Here is a 15,132-nt window from a genome sequence, read left to right on the forward strand (position 1 = left end):
AACCGTGCTATTTGTTGGGATAGCAGCAAGGACCAGAACCAGACGTGGTTAGAGTGATGGCCGGGCTTCAGTTTTGGCAGGTGGAGTCGGCCTTCATTTCATCTTGTGCTTTACTTCTCCTTTCTCTAGGCCTTCAAGGTGTCACCCACAAATCCTTGCTATTTATTATGTATTGAAACCAACAATAACAACAACAACAGAAAACTACTAAACACTAAATTCAAGTCATTGGCTTGATTGATCTGCCTTGGATGGTAACTTGAAGAAGCTTACTGACGCATAAATAAGCCTTCCTACTAAATACACACATTTTCCTAGCAAAGTTGTCTCCTTTCCATCTTCTCATTAACATTTTTCATGTTGCAGATCCCTTGAGATGTTTGGTGCCGAATGACAGAAACCTCACTCCAAGAAGCTTAAATTAAAAGAACATTTTATTGTAGGGCTATAAAAGTATCACTTGGAATACCAAGATAAATTTGCAGCCAGGTTCCAAGAAAAATTAAAATCATGAACTCATGACTTTATGGTATCTCTCCTCAGTTCTGGCTCTCTGCCTATCTGCTTTGTCCTTTCTTCTTCTGTCTCCTCACAAACCAGCTTCCATCACTTCTGCTGTCAACATATAAGAACTGGCAGCTGATAGCTTCTGATAGGTTTACAGAGCTTCTGAGCTCAGACTTCAAGGGAGGCTATCCTGACTGTCATTACAAACTCCAGAATCCTGAGGAAGGAACTCATTGGCTCAAATGGGCCAGGTATCCTGCTCCGGACCAATTACCTGTGACCAGGAAGTAGGATCTGAAGGAAAGGTTATGATCAGCCCACATTGATTCATTTACCCCACTTAACTCTGGCTGCACTGGATGCTCTCAGTGATAGTCCTCGGTAATTGTGGTAGGACTAGGGTTGCAAGTCCTGGAAAAGCACAGGTTTGCCATGACATCCCAGTTGAGTAAATTAAAACGTGCAAACCACAAGCTCTAACTGAAAACAATTCTAAGCAGGTTGATAATTTTATAAAGTATCCCGTCTTTCTAGACTGCTGTTACTATGGAATCTGAAGTCTCCAAAATTTCTAAAACCTTATATTGGCTAGGGAGGAATGCTAGGAGACTTGTATTTGTATATTATTTGGACTAGGAAGTTTTCCAGCTGATTCACCAAAGCCGTGCACTACTAGCTCTGATGTTACACTGATTTTAAATATCATTTGCATTTCTTTAGGTGGAAAAATTACATAACAAATCCTAGCTCCTTTGATTCTCCTTAGTATCTGATTAACATTGAGACTCCCCAAAGCCCAAATAGAAGTAGCACGATTCAGATTTCAGTTGCGTTTGGGAAAATATGTACTTTGTTTCCTAAGAGATGGAGGAGAACTTGCTAGAAGAGAAGTCATGCAGAAGCTGGTTTTGACAGTGTATTCTTTTGAAGCTCCAAGATAAGATGAGGGCTGTGCACATTACTGGTGATGAAAGTGATCATAAATAAAGATCTTCCAGGAGCTATCTCATGGATGGGTATTGAAAACCCACTAGGAAATAATCCGGCTGGTATTTCCATTCTGACTTCGCAGGGTGTGGCCTTCTTTGCAGACTCTATACTTTGTGAGGTCATGACCTTTGGAATTTCCCTCAAGACATAAATGTATAATCTAGTTAGGGCTAAAGAAATAACATGGTTAATAATGTTTATAAACGAATCTAGAGTGTCCAGTAGACAATCTCCGTTAGTTGAGAGAGGAGTCAGGGGCTGGGAGTCCAGGCAGGCTGGGACTGGCTCTTGACAAGTTTGTGAAGTGGGTACAGTTTGCTTTGGGTGCCCTTGTTCTCATCAGCAAGGTCTGTGTTTTCCTCCTTTTGGACCCTCTATACTTACCTTTAACGTCCTTCTCTATCTGCTGGACGGTACCTATAATTCTTGTTCTCCACTCATTTTCACCTGATTTCTGCTAAGGGGTTAACTGGTAGTTGAGGTGTTACCTCAAACGCAGCAGAACTGTGTGGTGGGGATTCAGATTGTAGACCTTTTTCTGCTGTTACCGCTCCGTGTAACCTAGGGCTAATTTCGTCATGTCCCAGACTTCCATTTTCTCATCTTTAAAACACATAGGAAAGAATTCGATGCTACACTGCCTTCCAGATATTAAATTGTTAGCCTCTATAACAACAGCCTTCAGATGTATTTGTATCTTTAAAAGGTGTGAGATGGACAGTCTTTTCTTCTTCCCCAGGTATAATTCAGAGCAAAGGTCAGCCCACTTTTTTTTTTATCAAGAGCCAGAGAGTAAATATTTCAGGCCTTGTGGGCCGTATAGTCCCTGTCACAACCACTGACGCTGCCATGGTAGTGTGAAAACAGCCATCGACAAGAGAACTTATTTACAAAAATAGCTGATGGCTGGAATTGGCCTGCAGGTGTAGTTTTCACACCCCTGCTTTAGCAATGCAGTCTGGAACCAAGTTGCTTGAGTTCAAAGCTCAGCTCTGCCACCTACCCAACCTTTTCAGGCCACAGTTACCTCATCTGTAAAATGAGAGAAATGATACTACAGGTACCTCATAGGGTGGCGGTGGTGACTAAATGCGTTCAGATGTGTAAAGCACTTGAACCAGTGCTCACTTTATAATAAGTGCCGTTAACTATATTATTCTCCCCCTCGTCAGCTTCATTTTGTGTTTCGGCACCGTATTTTCCTGTCAATGAGCTTGGCCCAGCGGCCTCTTCTGCAGGGAGGTGGTAATGGGGCAAGAGCCGCTCAATGCCAGGTGAGTAAAGACATATCCTTGTAAGGAAACTTTCCTGTTCATGAAGTTTCCACTGGTGGACAGTCATAGATCTATTCAAAGCTTCTTACCAGAGCAAAAGCACATCGATTTAGCCTGCCTCAAACTTGCGGCTCTAGCCCTCACTTGCGTGATAGGCTTTGAATGCAAAACGTAAATCGTCCTGTAGCTTTCCGCATGGTAGCCTGTTGGTAAGCCCGGAGGCTTCTGAACCCCCTTCCAAGAAAGAACGAATAAGAAAAAAGCGTGGCATAACCACCTCTGTCAAAGGGCTGAGCCTCGTGTTAGGGAAGAGAGTGAGTTTTTCACATTTAGTACCACTAGTTTGTTAGTATCATGCAGGGACTGGTGAGGGAACATTCCCCCGAATGAGAACATTAGGATACACTTTTAATGGGGTCCAACGTGGATTGTAACAAGGAGGTATTGGCGGGCACGGGTGTCGTTGTGTGTGCTGACATTCGTTGTGAGGGAAATGGCTTGGGAACAGACCTGTATTCTTTTCTCCCTTTGCATTCCACGATTAAAAACAAACAAACAAAAATAGCCGGAATTGCCAGCTCCTTCGCCACAGAACTGCGCGGTCAATTATTTTTTAGCAATTTCAGGTTGTTTTGCCTTAGACTGCATCATCAGCCTGCATAGTTTCCCCTGTTTTTCAAGTGGCAGGGTGCCTCAATTATGCACGAGTTTAGTAATCTTTTACAAGGGCATTGTTGACAGACCCACAAGCATGCATAAAAGTCGTAAATCTTTTCTTTAGTAACTCCACAGTACCTGTTACATTTGGCCAGTATTTACCAGGCCCCAGCTAAACCTGGATGGTGCCAGTGAGACCACAAGCTACAACAGTGTGGTCGACTGGAGGAGGCTTAGGTACTTGTCATGATGCTGTCTGTCACTCAGTAGCTGGTGACTTGGAGCATCAACTACATTGGTAACGCAGAGACAGTTATCTAACCTCTCTAGGACTCAGTGTCCTTATCTGAAAATGGGAGAGGTAAGCTACAGGCATAAGGCACTAGGCAGCTTTCTAATTCAGGATTCCCCAAAGAGAGAGACCAGGGAGGTCCCAAAGGTCTGAAATTCTCTATTGATGAGCCCAAATCGTCAGAGTTTCTCTGTGATCGGTGGTCACCAATAGATTAGTTGATAATCACAATGGTTAGGCTGAAAGTTGGCTTGAAGTAGCACATCACAAATTCAGGATAAGGGGCACCGTGACAGGAAAGCAGGAAGGTATCAGTGAACAGTGAGGCAGCAGGGGCTGCCTCGAGGCAAAAGGGCCCCATTGGAGATTTGGTTCTGGTGCTCATCATGGATGGGACCGGGTCAAATCACAAAGCCTTTCTCAGTCTGTCTGTCCATCTGTAAGATGGCAGTCACGACACGTGCTGTACCCACAACCCAGAGCCAGTGCATTTCACAGAACAGTTCATGTGCAAGCCCTCTTTTTTTTTTTTTTTTTTTTTTGGTGCAAGCCCTCTTGAAACATTGAAATCCAATACAAAAGCCATCGTAAACACAGCTCCCTTAAAGCAGAAAACAGAAGACATGAGTGCTTAAAGAAACCGATACACTGCAAAACATCCTAAAGTATGAGTAGTCGTTCCTTCAGGATGCATTTTATTCATAACTGGAGAAAGGAAGTGCTTGTTAGCATTATGATACAACCACCCACCAAGGATTTTGAGTGTTAAAATACGACTCTAACCAATTTTAGAAAAATGGGTACTGTCAGAAGACAGCCTTACCTGATCTAAAGTGTTTCCTTTGCATACACAGCTTGGCAAGACCCAGAGAAAAGGCTGTGTGATTGGAGCTAGATTGGGGAGGCTGAGGGTAATGTGTTTCCTTTATTCTCCGAGGCTGTCTGAATACTCCGGCTAGGTTCCGTCAGAAGCTCTGACAGTTCTGGATCTCCTCCAGTGGAGGGAACAAAGGCTAGGGTTTCTTTTGAAAAATTCTTTCTGAGCAGCGAGATTGTCCAACACAGTTTCCTTGATAAAGGGCTCATTATCTGTCGGTGTGACTTTGCCCTTAATTTTTATGCTGGCAGGGCCAACATGAGCATATTTAAGCAAATCCTTTTACCCAGACAGCTGTAACAGCACCCTAACAATTTGTGCCAGGGCTCCAAACTTGGGTGTGGAATATAATCAATATGGGTTAAATTTCCAGTTATTTCAATCACCAAGAAATATAGTTTATTTGCTTGCTTCTTATTGTATTTACACTTGGCACTTTTCAAATGCAAGCTCATTTTCAAATAAAAAAATTGATGGTAGAATGTTTCAGAATTGTTTTCTTAGCTCAACTGACACATGCTTATGGATCTAAGTGGGTTGCTTGTATTGGAGTAAGGTGGCTCCAGAAGGTTGGGAAAAGGTGATCCTCTGAGAAAGAAATCAGAATTAACAGTTAACACATGATGTAGCAGTGTGTGTGTGTGTGTGTGTGTGTGTGTGTATGTGTGTGTGTGTGTGAGAGAGAGAGAGAGAGAGAGAGAGTCTGTAAATGGTGATGCAGAAAATCTTGTATCACCCAAGTCTAAACAAGGTGATTAAGTTTTAGTTTCTAAGAGGCAAACCTGGAATGTGATGTTAGCTCAGACAGCTGAAGGCTAAGTGTCCTGTAAGCTTGGTAAAAGATTTTTTTTTTAATGTTATTTTTTGAGAGAGAGGAAGAGAGACAGAGCATGAGCCAGGGAGGGACAGAGAGGGAGGGAGACACAGAATCTGAAGCAGGTTCCAGGCTCCAAGTTGTTATGACAGTACAGAGCCTGATGCTGAGCTCGAACCCACAGACCGTGAGATCATGACCTGAGCCAAAGTCAGTTGCTTAAATGACTGAGCCACCCAGGTGCCCCTGGATTTACCATTTTTGTACCTCCATTCATTAATTGCTGAACACTTGGCTGTTTCCAGCTTTTGGCTATTATGAACAATGCTGTTGTGAACATTGGCATGCAAGTTTCTATTTGAGTCCCTTCTCACTGTGGTTTTAATTTGTATTTCTCTAATAATTAAAGATGTTTAGCTTCTATACATGAGTTTATTTGCCATGCACATATCTTCTTTGGTAAAGTGTTTAAATCTTTTGTCCATTAAAAAAAATTTTTTTTAGTGTTTTTATTTTTGAGAGTGGCAGAGCTGAGTGGGGGAGGGGCAGTGAGAGAGGGAGACACAGAATCTGAAGCAGCTCCAGGCTCTGAGCTGTCAGCACAGAGCCCATTGTGGGGCTCAAACCCACGAACTGTGAGATCATGACCTGAGCTGAAGTCAGATGCTTAACCAACTGAGCCACCCAGGTGCCCCTCTTCTGTCCATTTTTTAAAAATCTTTATTTTATTTATTTTTGAGCACGAAAGAGAGCATGAGCAGGGGAGGGGCAGACAGAAGGAGGGAGGATCCCAAGCAGGCTCTGCACTGTCAGCACAGAGCCTGTTACGGGGATTGAACTCATGAACCCTGAGATCATGACCTGAGCTGAAACTAAGAGTCGGATGCTTAACTGACTGACTCACCCAGGCACCCTGCTTTTGTTCATTTTTAAAAGCTGTTGTTTGTTTGCTTTTTTGTTACCGTGTTGTGAGATTTCCTTAAATGTTTATTTATTTTACTTTTGAGAGAGAGAGAGAGAGAGATTGATTGTGAGTGGGGGAGGGGCAGAGTGAGAGGGAGACAGAGAATCCCAAGCAGGCTCCATGCTGTCAGTGCAGAGCCCAACGTGGGGCTTGAACTCACAAACCGTGAGATCATGACCTGAGCCGAAATCAAGAGTTGGACGCTTAACCAACTGAGCCACCGAGGCGCCCCTCCTAGTGTATTCTAATACAAGTCCTTCGTTGGATATATGTTTAACAGCAAATGTGTTTCCCAAGATGTGGCTTCTTATTTTCACAACCGTGTCATTTGAAGAACAAAACTTTGCAGTTTTGATGAGGTTCAGTTTGATTTTGATTTTTTTTCTTTCATAGCTGTGTCCTAATTTTTAAGAAATCTTTTCTTCTAAACCTATATTTTCTTTTAGGAGTTTTGTAGTGGCTGCTCTTAGATGTTTAGGTCTATGATTCATTTCCAGGCAATTTTTTATTTATTTATTTATTTATTTTTTAATTTTTTCAACGTTTATTTATTCTTTTTGGGACAGAGAGAGACAGAGCATGAACGGGGGAGGGGCAGAGAGAGAGGGAGACACAGAATCGGAAACAGGCTCCAGGCTCTGAGCCATCAGCCCAGAGCCCGACGCGGGGCTCAAACTCCCGGACCGCGAGATCGTGACCTGGCTGAAGTCGGACGCTTAACCGACTGCGCCACCCAGGCGCCCCTCCAGGCAATTTTTTATATGGTGGGATATCAGCACCCAAGTTCATTTTTCCGTGGACGTGGTTTTCCAGTTGCCCCATGCCTGCTGATGTTTTAGCACCAGTTGTAGACTGGCATCCTGGTGGCCCTGTTGCTCTGTCCCCGAATCTGGCTTGACTTCTTCCGACTCTCAGAGGCCCTTTCTGGAGAGTGCCTGCACACGATTGCTCTAAAGGTCACAAATCTAAGAATTTATATTGAGTTTCCTTTCAACTTCCAGGCTTTTCTCCCTTACTGAGTACCCTCTCTGTACCAGTAAGTCCATGAGCTGCTGGAGTTACCCCAAAATAAAACGTGGCCCTTGCATTCAAGAAAATAGCTACACAAACATTTGCTTCTATGTTTCACATTTTATCACCTCAACTGAGGTTACTGTGTTGTAACTTTTTGAAGTACAGCTTCTTATTTCAAGGGACTTTGAGGGCAGCCATTGGGTAGAATGTGGCTGAAAACTACTGCACAGGTGGCTTATTCACTTGTATCTCATACTGGTTGATTTGTCGAGTCTTATCCTCAACAGTTGATGAGGATTCAGACACTATAAGATTAGACAGGGATGTCCAGAGAATAGATTGAGAGCAGAGAACTCAGGGTATGTATGAGCGATTATGATCCGACACGTTCTCTGGGGTACACTCGGAAAGTCGTCACTCTTTGTAGGACATCAACATGGTTAACAGCTTGTTCAGGCTCAGAAACACCAGACCGAGAAGTACAGTATTGGTGGCCTTAAGAATTTTCACTCTGCTAAGAAGCATTCCAGCCATTTTTTTCTTGTTTCCCTTAACCTGTGTTTAACCTAGTCATTCTCAAAAGTGAAAAATCTTAAGCTAAGTAATACAGGGACTGATTGCCCCCTCCCCCCCCCCGAATTTCCATTATCAGGGCAGGAAAGAGGAAAAATAAAATTATTAGGCAAAACTCCTTAGTGTTTGGTGGTGCTTGTTTCTCACCCATTACCATCTCTCAGCTATTGGATGCCTGCAGTGTTTGGTGCCATGGAGAACAGAAGATTGGAAATACAGAGGCCTTTAGACCAGCAATTTGAGATGCCAACAAGCTAGTTGTCCTCTTGGGTGCCCTTTTTTGTTGTTGTTGAGGTCCACTTAATTTTATGATGTAAAGCATCATAAAACCATCGACCAGTGATCATCACACTTATGTGGCCTAACCCAGGTTTCAAAAAATGTTGAATTAATTGCCAGCATTTAGTCATTGAGAAATGGCCCATAAAAGTCTGGGTTTCCAGCTCCTCTCTGAAAATTGGAAGGTTTGGTAAATTTGGGCTCATATTCCCATGTGGTGACGATCAGCTAAATGCTAGTACCAGCTGCTTCTTGTAAGACCAGCCATTTGTGCTCCAGTCTCTCCCAGCTGGCCTTCCTGATGGTACCTTTCCTACCTGGATCCCCCAGAGCAGTGGTTCTTAACCCTGGCTTCACAGTGGAGACACGTGAGGACCTATAGAGGCCACGGATGCCTCTGTTCTACCCACAGAAGTTTTGATATAATCTCTCTGGGCTGCTGACCAGGCACTGGGATTTTTATAAGCTCCCCAGCCAATGACAAGTGCCATAGCCAAAACTGAGGACCCCTGCTAAGACGGAACATTGCAAACTTTAAATTGCACATCAGTCACCTGGGGATTTCGTTAAAACGCAGACTGTGGGGGCGCCTGGGTGGCGCAGTCGGTTAAGCGTCCGACTTCAGCCAGGTCACGATCTCGCGGTCCGTGAGTTCGAGCCCCGCGTCAGGCTCTGGGCTGATGGCTCAGAGCCTGGAGCCTGTTTCCGATTCTGTGTCTCCCTCTCTCTCTGCCCCTCCCCCGTTCATGCTCTGTCTCTCTCTGTCCCAAAAATAAATAAACGTTGAAAAAAAAAAAAAAAATTAAAAAAAAAAAAAAAAAAACGCAGACTGTGATTCAAGAGGCCTGGGATGGGGCCCAGGACGCTGCGTATCTAACCAGCTCCTAGATGGTGCCAATGCTGCTGGTCTGTGCACCTCTCTTCGCGAAGTAAGGCTCTAAGGCATTTGTACTTGTGTTGTTGTTTGAACTCTAAACCATATCATTGGGTTTTGAGTCTAAAGGAATTGTGTTCTAGCATTCACATCACTGCAGTAGTTGGAGTGATGGGGGCCAATGAGGATATCCGACCAGTCTTCTTTGGGGAGGACACTTCTTACCCAAAGTGGCTTGCTGTGGCCACTGAAAGCCTTTCAGGGTGCTGCGGGTCCTTGTCTCTGTTAGGTCTGACTTCCAAACCCCCTTGACCATCACCAGTTGTGCACATCATACCCATCTTCCTTTGGGAAACTGTACATCTTCTGACATTTTGAGCGCCTCAGTAGTGGCACCACCTGGCAGCCAACAGTTTGGCTGCTCCTGATTGAACAGTGGTGTTTCTGTGCCCATTTGAGCATTTCAGTGCAGTGGTTTTCCGTCTGTGTTCCCAGCTGCCCTAGGCCTAGGGCAAAGGCTCTCAACCCCTAGTGTGCACGGAAGACTTGGAAGGCTTATTTAAACAGATTGGTAGGCTCCACCCCCCAGCATTTGTGATGCAGTAAGGACAGAGAATTTGCATTTCCAACCCATCCCCAGGAGATAATAACCTTGTCCAAAGGCCTAGAGGTTCCCTTGACCTCACCACAAGGCTTCTTGTAACAGTTACATTTCTGGAGTCCAGGTAAGATTTTATTTAGGAAAAAGGTTTATTTTTAAGTTTGATTACTACTGTTTTGTTGCCTTTTGTTATTTCATAGACATCAATGGAAAATGAAAATAAAAAAGCTAATGTTAGTGCTATGGGGGGCAGGTATCAACACAGAGGAAACCCAGACTGAAATTATTCAGCTTATCGAAGAAAAGCATTATTTTCCTCCCGTGGGACTTAATGCTGTGTGTTCCATAGGATGGAAAAAAATGAAAGAATATACAACATAAATTGCTAAAGACCACCTAAAAACGAGGAAGCTCAATTTAAGGGTTTCATGCTTTTTTAGGTTTGAGGGACTAGAACCCCATCGTAACAGTATGTGAGTCCCTTTCAAGGAACTCATCGTGTACAAAAGGAGAGGGTGGCTGGTAAGGTTTCTTCAGACCCAAGCCTAAAGGAAATAGTGCAAATATCACAGTACTTAGAGCTCAGTTTATTGGACTGGGTCAAGGTAATTCTACTCCAGGCTGAGACACCTCATTTCGTTTACCAAGCTCAGGCAAACAATAGATGAAGCCCATCATTTCATAGAGTAGGTGGAAAGGATATCGCTTGGTAAAGTTTTGGTAAAGTGGATTCTTAAACATGTAGGTAGTTCTCTACTTCTCTATCTCCACTTTAAGAGACATGTTGGAACAATAGGTCAGTACCTGAAATCTAAAATAGAAGAAACTCTTTCCATTAGAGTGTGAGTCACCTTTCAAAATGATTTTATTTTCTGAGGATACTCAATCAATTTCAGGATGTCCTCTACTTCCAACACCCAAGGACTAAACCACCAAATTCAAAGTTTGACACAAGTCTTAAGTGATGGTAAAAAAAAAAAAAAAAAAAAGAAAGAAAAAAAAAAGGAAAATCCTTGCAAGGGAATTGGCAAAGAGCTGTAAAAGGGCTTTAGGGCAAGCAGGCTGGGCGCGTGCAGATCTCAAAACTGCTGAAAAGAGGGATCTGCGAATAGATGTTTAAAAAGCGGACTCCTCCACGGTTTAATAGTGAAGAGCAGAACACAAGTTGCTGGCATTCCATCTCACCCGTCCTGGGAAGGTCTGAACCGACATCAGATTTTTCTTCAGCAACTAAGTAATGATTCTTAGTGGAAAAATCTGCATTTGAAAACTAACATTTAAGAGACAGTATAATTTCATGTGAGCCTCCACTCCCTACCCGAGGGGCCGTGGTCCGCCAGAGCGACCTACATTTGCTCCGTCATGTCAAGGCTGGAAGGGATCAGTTAGCGTGCGCCCTCTTCATAAAACTCTCTTCCCCAGTCGCGGGCCCGCCTGGCTCCCAGCGGCGGCGGTGCCAGGCTGCTGGAGCTCGTGGCAGCTTGCGGGCGCTAGCCTCTCCGGCTCACCCCTTCACCCTTCCTTCACCCCGGGACGCCACGCGGATAGCGTGGTTTTTCCGCCCACTCCCGAGGCTGTGCTGGCGAGGCCGGGAATTGCAGGGCCTCCCCGCCTTGGCGAGCCCAGGAATCCGAATCCTCCCCGCCCTTGGCACTCCGCTGCGGCGCTAGGGGCTCGAAGGAGGATAGGGATCGGCTCCAGACCCTCCGATTAGAGACGCAGCCTGTTACGTCTGAAATCATCCCCCACCTCTCCCGGCCCCACCGCCTCTGGTCCCGGAGACACCGGCAGCTGGCTGTGCCGCGGCCTGGAGCAGATCCAGAGCGCTCCGCCGCGGACCTAGCGCGGGGCCCAGCCGCCCGGGGCATCCCCGCGGCCGGGGGCGGAAGGCCGGCCCGGCGGCAGGAAGGGTCCGCAGAGCCGGAGCTCCGCCCCTCCGGCCGCCCAGCTCCAGGGCCGGCACGGTGAGTGGCGGCGGCCGAGGGCGCGGCGCCAGGGGAGAGGGGCGGAGACGTGAGCGCTGGTTGGCGCGGGCTCGGGGGCGGGGCGCGCTGGGCCGGGCCGGAGGCGGGGCCGGCGCCGGGCGCTGGAGCTGCTGGCTGACGGAGAGGAGTCGCGAGCAGCTGGAGCGGAGTTGGAGGAAGCGGCGTCCGCGACGAGGGCTGCGGGCTAGCGGGTTGGAGGCGCCGCGCTCGAATCGGGAACGGCGGGCGGGTCGAGGCCGGGTCGGAGGCGCGTCGGAGGCCGCCGCTGCAGCCTGGGCCCCGCAGAGGAAGGAAGCCGGCCGGCAGGGGAGGTAGGCGGCGGCAGCGGGTCCGGGTGTGTGTGCCCGGGAGGGGGAGGCAGTGCGTGCGCGCGCGGCTGCCGCCGTTCTCTTCCTGTCACCAGCAGCCGCTTCTCCTGCAGAGCAGAGCCGGGGGAGAGCGGGCTGGCCGCCGGCATCTCCGGCTCATGGCCAGCGTTTTGCGTGCTCCCGGCTGCCTCAGAGCTCCCGTTTCCCCGGTCCTCTTCCGAGCTGGCTCTAGCTGCACGCCGCCGGGCGCATTCGTCCCCTGAGTTGCAGGCGATCTCGGGCTGGTCTCCACCCCTCCGTTACCGCACACTTCTGAGGGTCCTTGCTGTCGCCTTGCAGTTTTCCGGGGTCCTTCACAGAGCGCCCAAACCGTTGCCTTTGAGTTAGCGGGAAGGAGCGAAGCCTTCCCCCGCGTCCTTCGGCTGCAGCCAGGGTAGCTGCTCGGGCCCTTCCCCCGAGCGGGTGGGGCGGCGGTGGTCCCCGGAGCTCGCCCCGAGCCCCCGCCCTCCGAAGTTTGTCTTCCTCCTCTTCCGGGGTGGGGGAAGTGCGCCTCGGGGCGGCTGGTCGCTGGGGCCCTAACGGCGTTTAGTGCCGGCCGGGCCTGGACAGGTTGTTGGAGGCATATTTAACCGGGTCCTCCAACAGCCCGGAAATCCAGCTTTTTGTAGCGCGGAGCGAGAGTGGAGGGACCTGCCCAGCAATATGGAGCCGGCTAGGGAGAGCAAGAGAGTGTGGCAAGCCCGAGCTAAAATATCGTGGGGGAATTATCTGGCAACCGCTGCTCTAACACTCACTTCCCAAGAGCAGAAACTGCCCCGCAGATCGCAAGACAAAGAGAACTGGAAAGCTCAGGCCAGGCACTCCAGTACCGATACATACTTTGGTAACCTGAATTGGAGCATGAACTAGAAGGGTGTGAGTGGAATGGCTGTTACATGTTGAATGCAGAATGTGTGTGAACTGGATTTGGGGAAATTCTTAGGCTTCCCTGAGTGCTGTTAACATGGAAAAGGTCTCCCTTCCACCGTTAATCCCTGGTGGAGCTGCAGCCCTGTTGGTGTCTGAGTATGAGTTTACTCTTTATTTGGGGGGGGGGAGGGGGAGGGTTGACTTTGGAAGCGGTACGGGGTTGGTTTTTTTTCTTTTTTTCTTTTCCTGTTCTGTTCTTTTTCTCTTTGTCATTCAGTGCGAACGAAGTACGACTGGATAAAACAGTTCCGGGTTTTGAGTGCAGCCTAATATTGTCATTTCAGCGTAAGGAGGTTCAAGTTTTAGTTGTTAGGCGGGACTTTCACCAAGCTTATTGACCTAGGCATTTATGTGGAATTGCATTTTAATGTTTCATTAGCTTGGGTTGCGTTTTCCACTTTAAAGATGGGTAGGTAAGCTAGAAAAGATCAGAGTAGACATGTTTATTTCTGAGGTATGCTCTCAGAATAAAGGATCTTCAGGGTGCAAATAATTGGAATTTGGAGAATTCTGCACAGAAGGCCGCAAATATTAATCTTAAAAAAGAAAAATAAAAGCACCCCCCCCCCCCCACAGTTCCTTAATACAGTTCACCTTTCTTGAAATTAACAGTTAAAACTCAGAGGATAGCTTCTTAGAAACAAAAGTTGCTTAAACTTTGGGAAGCAAGTGTTTTTTGGTTGTTACAAAGAAAATACCTTAAGAGTAATTCTTTTTTTTTGGGGGGGGGGTCCCTGTAAAGTTCTAGAATGTGTGTTTGGTTCAGAATCAAGGCTTAAACTGGAAAGGTCAGTGGAGGAGACCTACCTGCTTTACAGAATTGTTGGGTTAGGTCACTGCTGGCCTCTTCAGCTTTTATATGCTAGTTGTAGGCAGGTAGTAGTCATACTTTTCCATAACAATGTACGGGTTTTTATGATTGGAAGGAAGTTCTGTGTATCTCAAACTGGCTTTCAAAGTGCTATGTGCATTTGCTTTCTAACTTCCATCTTGTTTTGGGACCTGTTCTTGTCAGTTGCATAACAGAACTCTGGTGCACACTGGCTATCTGCTGTTTTATCTGCTTTTGTAAAATGATGTTATCACTGTGTCTTTTCTCACGTATGATGCTGATAGTGTGAAAAAGCACTTCCCTTCCCATTGGTTAATTATATTGTCTTTTCTTAGCTATTTTTTGTTTAATTTATTAAGATCATGAAATCCCCACAGCATAAAGTTGGTTTGGAGGAATGAAGTGGTACAATAAGTTACAGTTACCACATATTTTGGTTGTTGGTAGTGATTCTGGTAGTATGCGTTTATCTTCTGGAAATGCCAATTGTATCTAAGCTGATTTCTGAAGGGTTTTGTATCTTCAATGCAAAGATACACCACCTACCTACCCAAATCTTGTGTTGTTAAACGTGTGACCATACCTTTAATTAAATTCTTCCGTGAATGCCGTGTGATTTTTAAATTGGTGTGTTGGTCAAAATCTCCTTTTTTTCTTAGATAGTTCAGGGATCAGGTTCTAAAAAGGCATCCACTCTGAAAGATTGTCCATATGCTCATTAAAACAGGAACAATTTCAGTTCACCTTTTATTGTGTTTGCATTTTGTGATTTTCAAAATGCATTTTATTGCATAAAGTGATGGTGAAGGAGCAGATTCAAAGAAAGTGATTTAATGGTTAGGTTAGATCATAGAAAGCTGAGATAATGGTTGCATTTAGAGTTTTGCTTTTAATTCTCTCACCTGTGGGGCGTACACCATGCAGAAGAAAATGAGAAGTGTTTTTTTCTGTACGTTATACATTTTAAATAGGCTCCCCACAGATCTCCCTGTTTTGGAGGACACAGGGATTTGCCAGAGAAGGCAAGAGAATGGAGCCTCTTAGTAAAGCTCTTAGAAAATGAGGTTGCTTATCAGTGGAGGGAATGGCTTATCAATTTAGCTTTTTGCCTTAGAAGGCACAATATAAATTGTGTAACAACTATTAATAAAAGACTTAGGTTGTAAGTAATTTTTAAAATATCGGTATTATTTATTGCTTTTTTTCTCTGTCTCTTCCACCTATATCCTAATGTGATTTCTTGTTATGCTTCTGCCAACGCTCTTATTGGAATTACTTGCCTAAAAGAATGGCAATTAAAGGCCATTTCATGTACATTATGC

The 15,132-nt window shown here is 45.9% G+C and overlaps 1 protein-coding gene across 2 annotated transcripts in view; it reads left to right on the forward strand.

Annotated features, from left to right (window-relative positions):
• The first annotated feature begins 11,899 nt into the window (after positions 1-11,899).
• PIK3R1 (phosphoinositide-3-kinase regulatory subunit 1) overlaps positions 11,900-15,132 on the forward strand; it is an 86,967-nt gene continuing 83,734 nt past the window's right edge. Inside the window, exon 1 of one of the 2 annotated variants that reach the window (XM_045495128.1) lies at positions 11,900-12,012. The gene's annotated coding sequence lies outside the window, so the exon portion shown is untranslated. Of the gene's footprint in view, positions 12,013-12,613; positions 12,893-15,132 lie in introns of those variants that run through there. The other variant, XM_045495136.1, reaches the window with a different exon arrangement.

Source organism: Leopardus geoffroyi, chromosome A1 (genome assembly GCF_018350155.1).
Source record: "Leopardus geoffroyi isolate Oge1 chromosome A1, O.geoffroyi_Oge1_pat1.0, whole genome shotgun sequence".
Classification (NCBI taxonomy): Eukaryota; Metazoa; Chordata; class Mammalia; order Carnivora; family Felidae; genus Leopardus; species Leopardus geoffroyi.